The sequence below is a fragment of the Mustelus asterias genome, chromosome 20, assembly GCF_964213995.1.
Source record: "Mustelus asterias chromosome 20, sMusAst1.hap1.1, whole genome shotgun sequence".
NCBI lineage: Eukaryota > Metazoa > Chordata > Chondrichthyes > Carcharhiniformes > Triakidae > Mustelus > Mustelus asterias.
Genome location: NC_135820.1, coordinates 14849215 through 14862210, shown reverse-complemented (window position 1 = coordinate 14862210; position 12996 = coordinate 14849215).

Sequence of the window (12996 nt, the reverse complement as noted above, 5' to 3'; positions counted from 1 at the left end):
ATAGCCCCAGTCTACTCAATCTCTCTTCATAAGCCAACACTCTCAACTCTGGAATCAACCTAGTGAATCTCCTCTGCATCCCTCCAGTGCCAGTACATCCTTTATATCATTTCTCAATCAATGTCACTTCACCCCAGTGAGATAACAGGGAACATTTGCACCCTGTATAATTCTGTTAAGTAGGCAAGCAACGTAGTATTGTGAAATGTGATAACTGGAAAAAAGATATATAAATAATTGCAACTAACCCTTTAACTTGGAGAGGGGCAGCAAGACATTGCATGGTTCTCCCTTTCTCTAGCATTTGCTTGAATCAATGCTTGACATACTGGAACTCATAGACATGTGTGCCCACATGCATGACTACATCAATCTGCTACAATCATAGCTGAAATTGAAATGGCGGAACTGTCTGCATGAAGTTTTCATAAACCATTCTCACTCAGACAATAACTCACTTCAACCCTTCCATCTTAACATCCTCCATCTCTCCCTGTTACATAGCTGTCCCTCTTACACACCATACCTCTCCCAGCCGCAGGCAACTGTATTCCACATCCCCTTCAATCCCATACGTTTTCATATATCTTGTGCCATCACTTTTTTCCCGCCTACTGAACACTCCCTCGCATATTACCTCCATCATGCCTCATCTCTTCAATATCACTGTAGTCCCTTATATAGCCCTGTCATTATAACTTTCCACCCTCTTAGTATTCCATCTCATATGTCCCCCAACATGCCAAATCTCTCCGAAGCACCTCTTTCCCTGGAGCACAGTACTTTCTCACGTCCCCCCCGTTGTCTCATAATTCAATGTCCCTCACAGCCCTCTCTCATTCTGCGCCTTGCCTCGTTTTCCAACCACCACGAAATCACATTCCCCCTTCTTCACGCAACTCCATCATTCACTTCCTCCCTCATGACATTCCGTTTCTCACATAGCCCCCTAAGTCACATCTCTTACACATCCATATTCCACTATCCCTCACACTCCTACTCCTGCATATACATCCCGCCATTGGGCCCAACCACTCACTCACAGTCTTCCAATCCTCACCTACTTCCTACATATATATCCTTCCTTACCCTTTGCCCAAAGTTCACGCATAAGCTTCTCCCATGAATTTCCTTCACCCATAACCAACTCTCCCTCCTACCAAAACCGCCCACACAATTATTTCACTCATGTATCTGTCCCTCACCCAGATCCCCCTCCAATGGAAACTCCCAGAACCTCAAGCCTGAGGAAGCTTCCAAATAATGTTTCAAGGATTTACAATTCTTTCAATCAATCAATTAGCTGATGGATGATGAATAGCGGATTGTACATGCTGAATGCTACTTACTTTGAGATAATCTTCAAACTCTCGTTCCGGTTTACAAAATCTTACAAGCATTTCATCAAGTTGTTCAATGGTATGTTCAGTTCCAGTAGATCTGACGATGACAAATCTTGAACACGTTGACTGTGCATCAAATATGCCTAAGAACGTTCAAACCTCAGAAACAGCAGAAAAATCCAGATGCAATCACCTCCATGGCACTTTGCACCCCTCCTAGTGGTGCAAGTGAAACAGCAATGGTGTATTTTCTACACGTACACAGGATTAACATTTTCCCAATTTGTGTTCAATCTGAGCATCCAGACCAATGCACAAAACGTAACTACATGCTATTTCCTTCATGTGACAATACTTGGATGTTTAATGCAGTTGTTCAAGAACTCTTCCACGCTAACTGCCAACCAGGTCACTCAGATTCCGTACAAGAGGCACCGATCTGGACAGTCACCTCAAGCTTTCTTTACAAATATAGTTCGCAACCAGGATGTGTATTATGCTTTCCAGCTATGGTTCTTTTCAATATTATATTCGTTATCTTCCCCAACACATACTCACTCCCGGTATGGCCTGAACATGAGAAGCTGTCATCGGCACAGGCAGAAGAAAATAATGTTTTCCAAAGCAATTGGTGGTACCTGATACAAAGGTGAATATGAGTGTGACAATGTATCAAGGTTGGCATCAACGTTTCAATGATGATGAAGTCGCTGCTCACAAGACGCTGCTTTGCAGAACATCTTTGATCCGTCCACAGGCAGGACAGAGACCTTCAGGACGCTTGCCCCAGCAGCGCACCACCGTGCTCTCCTGTCCGCATGTATAACCTTGGTCTTTTTGCAATGTTCCAGTAAACCCCAACACAAGCTGGTGGAACAGCACCTCCTCTTTCAATTGAACACTTTGCAGCCTTCTGTACTACATATTTAGTTTAACAAATTCGAGCATGAACTCTCCACGCCATCTTCAATCCATTTCATTTTATTTCTTCTATTCACCGCATTCATGAATTATTATCACTCTTCGTTCTCACTTACATTTTTCCTCTTCTTCGTTCTCGCTCACCAACTTGCCCACAATCCCCCACAGCCCAATCCCCCTCCCCTTCAGGTTGACTGCCACATTCCTCGGGCAGTCCCTTAAAAATCTGTACATCTGTTCTACCATTAAAATATTCTGATTACGTAATGGACAGTTTTAGAACCTCCGTCGGCCTTCTTCCTCATCATTTATATTTATTTTTTCCAATGACAGCATCCCCTCCCCCCGCCTCCCTGCCCACGCCCCCCCGCCCCCCAACGTCGTAGTCTGAACCTCTTCTGATTTTATTTGCTCCCTACTCTGATGAAGGGTCATCAAGACTCGAAACGCTGGCTCTATTCTCTCTCCACAGATGTTGTCAGACCTGCTGAGATTTTCCAGCATTTTCCGAATTTCTTTCAGATACAAGCCACCAGATGATTTTGCTTTTATCCTTGTGATTGAAGAGTTTGGGCATGGGAGAGACTGCATCTGTGATTGCAGGGCTTTGGCACGGGAGAGGTAGAATCTGTGACTGGGGGAGTTGGGCATGAGGGGGACATAATTTGTGACTGTAGGAGCTGCACACGGGAGAGAGAGAGAATCTGCGATTGGAAGACGTGGAACATGGAAGAGACAGAATCAGTGATTGGAGGAGCTGGAAAAATGGACAATGGTTGGGGACCTGGAGCACGGGACAGAGAGAAGCTTTGATTTGGGGAGCAGAAAATGACGACATGGAAATCTGGATCTGTGATTGCAGCAGTATCACCTGACAGCTTCTATGTCTTTAATGTATATGGTTCTCTTTTGTTACCTCTATCATCGACATTCCTGTGCCTAGGGCGGTGGTGGTGGCGGAGGCCGGGTGGCGGGGGGGGGGGGAGGAGGATTCAACAAAAACATCTGCTGATTTTACTGAAGGGAGGGCGATAAGGGATGCAGAGTAATATTTTATAGTTGGGGGCGGGGTTATATTGCAGGGAGAGTGATGAGTGAGGGAGCCTATAAGGGGCGTAGAAGAGTGAGGGGTGGGCTGGTGTTGGTGCAAGAATATTAGGCAAGAAATGGTAGTTGAATGGTGCTCTGCTCTCCTCCCGTAGTCATAAGAATTTGCAGGATATATGAATTGGCAAATTTTAATGTGTCCCTTTGTGTTCTAAGTTATGTCGGTCGTGTTGATTAACCATGATAAATGTGCATGTTTATAGGTCTGGGGCTGGGACGAAGGCGAGGGCGTGGTAGGAGGATTGATTAAGGTGCTTTTTCAGGGAGCCGGCACAGATTCGATGGGCCGAATGTCCCCCCCCCCCCCATATACACTGTTGGTATTCTATAAATCATTGTGTTTGAGCAGCGTGTAAGCCAATTCCCAATTAAGTTCTTAACACCTTATACTATTACATCTTATACCCTCAAAAGTGCGTCTGGTTTTGTCCAAAATACTTCAACAGATCTGGAGGAAATTCGACAAGAACGCAAACAGCAATTTGATGGATTCCCTTCAAGTTTGCATCTCTGGGTCTCTGGGACCCTCCCCACTTTAATGTGCCCGGGGTCTCCAACGGGCTCCATTGGACGCTGAAATGAATCTTAGAATGAAAACATTGAGCATCCGAATTGCAGCAAATGGGACACAAGGGATTCAATATGATCAAGATACGTCATTGCGGTCCCGTCTTAAGATACAATAAAAGAGTGTTACATCACAACATCAATGGATTAGCCCAGCCTTTACAGAATTGTGCACATAAAATAACAGAAAATATTCCAAAATGTCTTAGAACAGTCACCGTTCTCAGAACCACAGCAGCCGTTTTCTTGATGCAATATCTGTTTTCCAGATTCTGACAACAAATGGCAACAAAACGATCAAAGGTAAAAGTGCCACATTCAGTGGCATCATGCAGGACAAATGGACTTCAGGGAAAAAAGCAATTGCCGATAAAGAATTGAAATAAGGCTGCATATCAGATCAAGATCAATGCCCTTCAGAAAACGAATGGCACATTTGCGGACAATTTCCAACAAACATTAGCCAATATTTGTTGCACCCGTGCAAGCTGACAGTAATCGCCCTTCTGAACGACAACCGTTGCTTTAAGCAGCAGTTAAACAGGGAAGTGGCGAGGCCACACTTTGAATATTGGCTTCCTTAAGTTCAGAGGAATGTCCTTGAAGGGAGTGCAGCGATGATTTACCAGATTGGTTCCTCACCTGGCGTGACTGACGGAGGAGGAGCGAATGAATTTGTTCGGGTTATATTCGCTGGACTTAGAAAAAATAAACCTTACAGCAATATATAAAGTTCACGCGGCACTCGACTGGGTGGATGCTGGAAGGATGTTCCCGTTGGCCGAGAGTCCAAAACGAGGAGTCACAGTCTGAAGATACACAGTAAACCAATTAAGGATGAGATCACAAGAGATTCATTTAGATATCTACCACAGATCGCAGTTGACGAGAAAATAGTCTTAGTTTTTAAGGGGTTAGATATAGCTCTTGAGGCTAAACGGAACAAAGGTCTTTGGGTGGGGCGGGGGGGGGCGGTGGTCGGGTGCGGGTTGGAGGCGGGAAGAGGTTACAGAGTTGGATGACCAACTACGATCAGAATGAATGGCGGAGCTTCCTCGAAGGGTTCAATGGCCTCCTCCTGCTCGATCTTTTTTTTAAATGTTTCCATGTTTATGGAGACTTATTTCATTGTCCGCAACCATCCATGTCTGGGGGTGCCAGGACGGCAAAACTAGTAGTCCTGTGTAACAGCAGTTCCAGAGTGAACCTGTATTTTTTGCATGTCTCCTAAAATCTTCATTGACCCATGGTTGATATGGCGATAACGGTACAAGAGGGAATGCTGTGTGATTGAGAACAAATAATTTTCTGCTCATGGCTCGCAGCGCCACGTGTGGTGTTGCTCCGTCCATTCATAATGATTTCATGTGGCGGTAGTGACAATAAAATGTATTTAATGTAAAGACGAGACTTCGGCCCACACAAATATTTAGTGCTCATTCATTACGATACTCTCATGGCAGGCATGTTGCTGATGTCACTACCCTTCCCATTTATTGATTGTCACGCCCTGATGTTCGACCGAGTACAACAGTATGTCTTTTTACACTCGACCTGCTCGGTCAGTAGTGACACTACATAACCATTCTTAATGATGGTGAAGTCCCCCCACTCGGAATATATTTGGTGCAGTTGCTTCCTCCAAGTGGTTTTTCTAATGTATTTGTTCATCAGCTGACGGGCAGAGGGTGGGCTGCCTGTGTATCAACAGGAAGCCTCCTTGCCTGCGTTTATCTGATATCACTAGACTTCATCGGGTCCAGGTTTGAATATTTGGATACTTGTAAGGAAGGATTGCATCAACAGTCTGACGTTCGTCCCTTAAATTCAGATATTTTTATTGCAAACAAAATCAGAATCGAACCCATATCCCCAGAAGCCAAAGCAGAAAATGATGGAAAGTCTCAGCACGACTGAGAGCGTCTGCGGAAATAAAGATTAAAGCCGAAGTTTCTCGTCAATCACAGCTGCGGTCAGACATGCTCAGATTTTCGAGCATTTTCTGTTTTTGTATCAGATTCCAGCATCAGCTGTATTTTGCTCTGATTAGATATCCTCAGAACAGTACTCTGAGCACAGAGTTCCCCTCGTTCTCCGCTGCCGCCCCAAGCTCCAGTTGTTTCTCAGTCGATGCCATTGTCTTCTATCTCTTCATGTCCAATTCTGGCCCATTCTCGTGAAAGATAGTCAAGCTGAAACGTTAACTGTCTCCCTCCCTTTGCAGTTGCTGCCCGAGATTAGGCGTGCTTTCAGAATGTTCCTCTTTTTTCACATCTGCAGCAGTCTCAGTATTTTCTTTTTCCCCAATTATGCCTGGATTGTCGCAGCAGAAGTGCCTTAGTTGGGAAGGGGACATCTCGAAGTTTTCGCTGCATAGGCTGTCTCATTTATCCAGGATTTATTTCCACCACAAGCAGACTCCTGACTCCACCCCTCACCAAGGTCGCACGAAATCACTCTCATTAGCTGTCTTAATAAACATGGAGGGGGTACATTTCTTGGGCAGTACTTCGAGTGAACGGGGTGGGGGTGAAGATGAGATGTGGTGGACTCCGTCTGATTCCAAGGGTGGAGCTTGATTGGGGGCACCTAATCTGGAGCGTAGTCTGATTATAGGAAAGGAACATAGAACATATAAAAACTACAGCACGATACAGGCCCTTCAGCCCACAAAGTTGTGCCGAACATGTCCCTAACTTAGCGATTATTAGGCTTACCTATACCCCTCTATCTTACTGAGTTCCATGTACTTATCCAAAAGTCTCTTAAAAGACCCTATCGAATCCGCCTCCACCAGCTTTGCTGGCAGCTCATTCCACGCACCCACCAACCTCTGAGTGAAAGACTTACCCCTGACATGTCCTCTGTACCTACTCCCCAGCATCTTCATCCTGTGTCCTCTTGTGGCAACCAATTCAGCCCTGGGAAAAAGCCTCTGACTATACACTCGATCAATACCTCTCAACATATTATACACCTCTATCAGGGCACCCCTCATCCTTTGTCTCTCCAAGGAGAAAAGGCCGAGCTCACTCAACCTATCCTCATCAGGCATGTTTCCCAACCGTCATCCTTGTAAATCTCCTCTGCACCCTTTCTATGGCTCCCACATCCTTCCTGTAATGAGCCGACCAGAACAGAGCACAGTACTCCAAGTGTGGTCTGACCAGGGTCTTATATAGCTGCAACATTATCTCATGGCTCCTAAACTCAATTCCTCGATTGATGAAGGTCAGTACACCATACACCTCCTTAACCACAGCCTCAACCTGCGCAGCTGCTCTGAGCATCCTATACACTCGGACCCAGGATCCTTCTGATCTTCCATGCTGCCAAGAGTCCTACCATTGATATTATATTCCGTCATCCTATTTGACCTGCCAAAATGAACCACCTCACACTTATCTGGGTTGAACTCCATCTGCCACTTCTCCGCCCAGTCTTGCATTCTATCAATGTCTCGCTGCAATTTCTCACATCCCTCCACACAGTCCACAACACCTCCAAACTTTGTGTCATCAGCAAACTTACCAACCCATCCCTCCACTTCCTCATCCAGGTCATTTATAAAAATCACAAAGAGTAAGGGTCCCAGAACAGATCCCTGGTGAGCGACCTCCATGCAGAACATGACCCATCTATAACCACTCTTTGCCTTCTGTGGGCAAGCCAGTTCTTGATCCACAAAGTAATGTCCCCTTGGATCTCTTGCCCCCTCACTTTCTCAATAAGCCTTGCATGGGGCACCTTATCAAATGCCTTGCTGAAGTCCATATGTACTACTTCTACTGCTCTTCCTTCATCAATGTGTTTAGTCACATCCTGAAAAAATTCAATCAGGCTCGTAAGGCATGATCTGCCTTTGACAAAGCCATGCTGACTATTCTTAATCATTTTATACCTCTCCAACTGTTCATAAATCCTGCCTCTCAGGGTCTTCTCCATCAACTTACCAACCACTGAGGTTAGACTCACTGGTCTATAATTTCCAGGGCTATCTCCTCCCTTTCTTGAATAAAGGAACAACATCCGCAATCCTCCAATCCTCTTGAACCTCTCCCGTCTCCATTGATGATGCAAAGATCATCGCCAGAGTCTCAGCAATCTCCTCCCTCGCTTCCCACAGTAGCCTTGGGTACATCTCATCCGGTCGGGGCGACTTATCTAACTTGATGTTTTTCAAAATCTGCAACACATCCTCTTTCTTAATATCTGCATGCTCAAGCTTTTCGCTCCATTTCAAGTCTGCACTACATCTACCAAGATCCTTTTCCATAGTGAATACTGAAGTAAATTATTCATTAAGTACCTCTGCTATTTCTTCCGGTTCCATACAAACTTTCCAACCGTCACACTTGATAGGTCCAATTCTTCCACGTCTTATCCTCTTGCTCTTCGCATACTTGCAGAAAGCCTTGGGGTTTTCCTTAATCCTGCCTGCCAAGGCCTTCTCATGACCCCTCTGGCTCTCCTAATTTCCTTCTTAAGATCCTTCCTATTAGCCGTATACTGTTCAAGATCTCTAACATTACCTAGCTCCCTGAATCTTTTGTAAGCTTTTCTTTTCTTCTTGACTAGATTCATTCCAGCCTTTGTACAGCACGGTTCCTGCAACCTACCGTAACTTCCCTGTCTCATTGCAACGTTGCTATGCAGAACTCCAGACAAATATTCCATGTAAATCTGCCACATTTCTTCCGTACCAGTGAGATTCTGCGGACACTGGCTGTCCTGTCTGGAGACAATACACATCTCTTTAACCTGTGCTTAATGCTCCCTCCACTCACATTGTCTGTATCTTTAAGACCTGGTTGGCTGCAGACATTCGCATTCTAATTAGTATTCTGTAACTTGATTTTGTGTCTCTCTGCCCTGTTTGAGAGCAGATTTCCACTCCATCTGATGAAGGACCAGCGCTCCGAAAGCTAATGGCATTTGCTACCAACTAAACGTGTTGGTCTTTAACCTGGTGTTCTTAAAACTCTTACTGTGTTTACCCCAGTCCAACGCCGGCATCTCCACATCATTATTACACCTCTCCACGATCTGTTTCCCTTGCTGCTCCTCAACATCCCTGTTACTATTGGGCGGCCTATAGAAAGCACCCAGTAAAGGTATTGACCCCTTGCTGCTCCTAACCTCCACCCACAGAGACTCCGTCGACAATCCCTCCATGGTGTCCTTGTTTTCTGCAACCGTGACACTATCACTGAAAGGAGAGGCGATCTGTTGGCTCGAGAGTCATAATCTTGAACATGCTGATGGGGATTAAGGCGGAGTGAGTGGGCTTTGGCTGACCTCTAACCATGAAGTAGTGTCCTCCAACATGGCACTAGTTCCAAGTCTCTTTGTGAATTAAGAGGTCGATGGGCTGATGAGGAGAAAGGCAAGGGAAGAGGAAGAGGGCAAGCGGGGTTGAAATTTGTTGTCTGGTCACAGTGCATCATTTTTAACGATATTAAGAGAAACAAAAATAGGCCAGTCAGACCGAAAGACAAGCCCCGCCGTTCAGTAACATCATATGTGATAATATAATGGCATTAAATACCATATCTTGATGCACAGCTAAGCCGTTGACTTATTTGTATGTGAGGTGTATATTTATTGAACGTTTTGATATATTCAAACATCCAGCTTTCAATTCTAGGATCATAGAATTCCGACAGTGCAGAAGAATGCCATTCTGCACCGAATTCGACTGAGCATCCGACCTAGGGCCTATCTCCGTAATCCCACATATCCACCCAACTAATCCCTGTAACTACTTATCTTGGGATACCAATGGGCAATTTAGCATGACCAGTTCATCTAACCTGCACAGCTTTGGACTGTCCAAGAAAACCGGAGTTTACATCGGAGACGAATTGTGAATCACTGGATGATTGGTCTCTTTTCCCCATGAGGGGAAATAGAGCCTCGCCGTCGAACTTTTCAAACTACCAGAGAACATTATATATTGAAAAAAGTCACGTGTGATTATTAGAAACCTCGATGTGCAAATGACCAAACTATTCAACATTTTGTCATAAAACAACCATTCATTGCACGAATCGCCGACATGCAATTTTACGTAACTATGTGTGCCCTGAAATATTGAGTATTAAAGCGTGCACTATATTTTAGGTGTTGTCTGGCCAATGCCCTCCTTATCCAAAGTTTTGAAATCCATCCTCTTTTCAACAACAGCAAACATTGCCCGTTTCTTCCTGCTGCATTTCCGAACTCATTTAGGAGGACGGCTGAGTTTCAGGGAGTTATGGGAGTGGTCGGGTGAAGAGAGTGTGAGGGAATGGTATACCTTGAGAGACGTGCTCGCTGCACAGCGGAATGGGCTCTTCTGCACTGTGGGGATTCGATGACACTCGATGCCATGACAACGGCGGATCCACTCTTCATTATCACTGAAGTCATGCTGACAAAATAATTGGTTTTATTTCCCAATGTCTTTCTTGGACATTAATCCGCTATGCAGTAATAAGTGCAGCCGTAGACTGCTCTGTCTGATTGGACATCGCTTTCACCTGTGGTCATTTGTTGCCAAAAGCTGAGAACACAAAATTGCAGTTATTTTCCTCATAAAAAATTGTGTTCCCTTCCATGTTTAAAAAAAAACTTCATTTTCATTTAACATATGAATCCCGGAATATAGTCGATAAATATACTGTGGAGGAGGAACACTGATTATCAATGATAAAATTAGTGTAATATTTAAAGATATCTTCGGTTCAGCAGATCAGGGTATAGAATGGTTTTAGGTGGAAATAAGAATAATAATGGTATTAAATCATTAATTTCAGTGGCTTGCAGGCCCCTTAAAAGTACGAAAAAATAGACAAAGACACATTTCGGATGCTTGTGATGAAGAGACAGCAATGATAATTCATGATTTCAGTTTCCATATTAACTGGAATAGTCATCTTGTCAGTCCCAGCAGGTGAGGAGTTAATAGAATGTTCCAAACTGCTCACCTTCTCCCAGGCACAAGTCATGGAGGTTTTGGAATCATCTCACTTGCCTGGATGAGTGAAGTTGAAAACATATAGGAAGTTTGAAAACGTCTGGGACAAGGTGGAACGTCCTTACTATCCCATACACAAGCATTCTCACCCTCCATCACCGACGAATAGTTGCAGCCGTGTGTATCATCTACAAGGCGCACTGCATGAACTCGCCAATGTTTTTAATGCAGCATCTTCCAAGCCCATGGCCAGTACTATATAGTAAGACAAAATCAGCCGTTCCCTGGGAACACCACCACCTGGAGGTTCCCCTCCAAGACATTCACCATTGCTGTTCCTTCATTGCGGCTGGGTCAAAATCAATAATTCCCTCCCTAACCGCCTGCAGCTCAGCGACTGCAACTGTTCAAGAAGGCAGCTGACCAGCACCATCTGAAGGGCAACTAGAAATGGGTGGTAACAGCTGGTTTAACTAGCGACGCCCACATTTCGTAAACTGAATAAAAACATAGCTGCTGCTCGTGCCCCTTCGATTTGCCTCCAAGGCTCGTGTTTTAGTTCATTGCAGGAGCTGAGGTTTCAGACCCACTTAGTCGTCTTTATTTAAATTTAACATACGCGTAGTCTTGAATTATTGAGACTGGATTTTAAATCCAGTCATATTGTAGCTGCTGCTACCTTCGTGTGTCTTCACTCTGAGGTCATTAGTCAATCCTGTCACATTACTCAATGCTAAATTTTATATAACCTATTGATTCCAGAATGTGCTCTTCTCAGAAACTGTCTGGAGCATTCGATGAACTCCTCAGCAAAGAAAGAGAGTCCATAAATCTGTTTTGCCAACCTGGTGCAAATTTTGGGACATCTATCCAAGCCTGGAATATGAATTCCAGTAAACGAGCGACAATCCAGTAGCCATGGCCACTGCTGGTACCAAGGACATAGGAAAGAGATTATCACCAATGATTTTTTCCATCTCTTTATCAAAAGCGTTCAAAGCTTTTTGTCTATTTTTGCTTAGTCATTACTATAAAGGGGCCTGTAGTCCACTGCAATTAATTACTTCTTTCCACCATTGTTCCTCATTTCCCCCCCCAAAAAATGTGTTTGAACTGACGTCTTGAACTGAAGGCATCTGTTAATATTTTACTGATGATCTCATTGTTAAATAATGCTCGTTGTCCACTTTTGCCTACTTTCGTATTCTTAGTGCATTCCCAAATACTCAATCGTTTCATTCTTGAAGCCGCATCCTCGTAATGGCTATATGATCACAGTGAGGTCCCACATCAATACATTTATTTTCGTAGGAATGTTAAGTGCTTTGAGTTACAGAGCTATAGCATTGTATTTTTATTATTTTTGCAACATCGTGTCTGGCTAATTAAGTATTGTTCGGATTAATCAGATTTGCCTTCCCACTATTCTACGGTCCACAATTCACATATTGCTTATACGGTCTCCTGTTTTCAATCTGTGCTGTGGTTGGCTGCAAGTGCAAAATCTTGTAGACCCATCCCCAACCCTCCCGTCTCACACACACACACACACAGACACACACACGCGCGCGCACACATCCACACAGGTCCCTACTCTTTTTAGATTCAAGGGTTTTCTACTAACTTTGTTATGTTATTCATTAGAGAATTGCCCTGGAATAGTCCAGATACAGAACATCAAAATGGCGCAGTTCCCACTTCCCTCGCTGTGTGATCGTGCCATTTCTCCCACACCAGTCTTTGAGCCAGGCATTCCTCCATCTAATTCTATTTGCATGTGCCAATTTGAACCCGCTTCATCTACCAATACAGAAATGTGTTTTTGCCTATTTTTGTTGTTCCGCTTCCTAATTTGATAGTTACTTCACCTCTTATACTGACAATGCAAAGTTTGTTTCCATCTCTTTCCTATGTCCTTGGTACCAGCAGTGGCCATGGCTACTGGATTGTCGCTCGTTTACTGGAATTCATATTCCAGGCTTGGATAGATGTCCCAAAATTTGCACCAGGTTGGCAAAACAGATTTATGGACTCTCTTTCTTTGCTGCAGGAACGGTGATGCCGTCTGCCATGCCCTCACCCCTCGCAGAGTCCCATCAC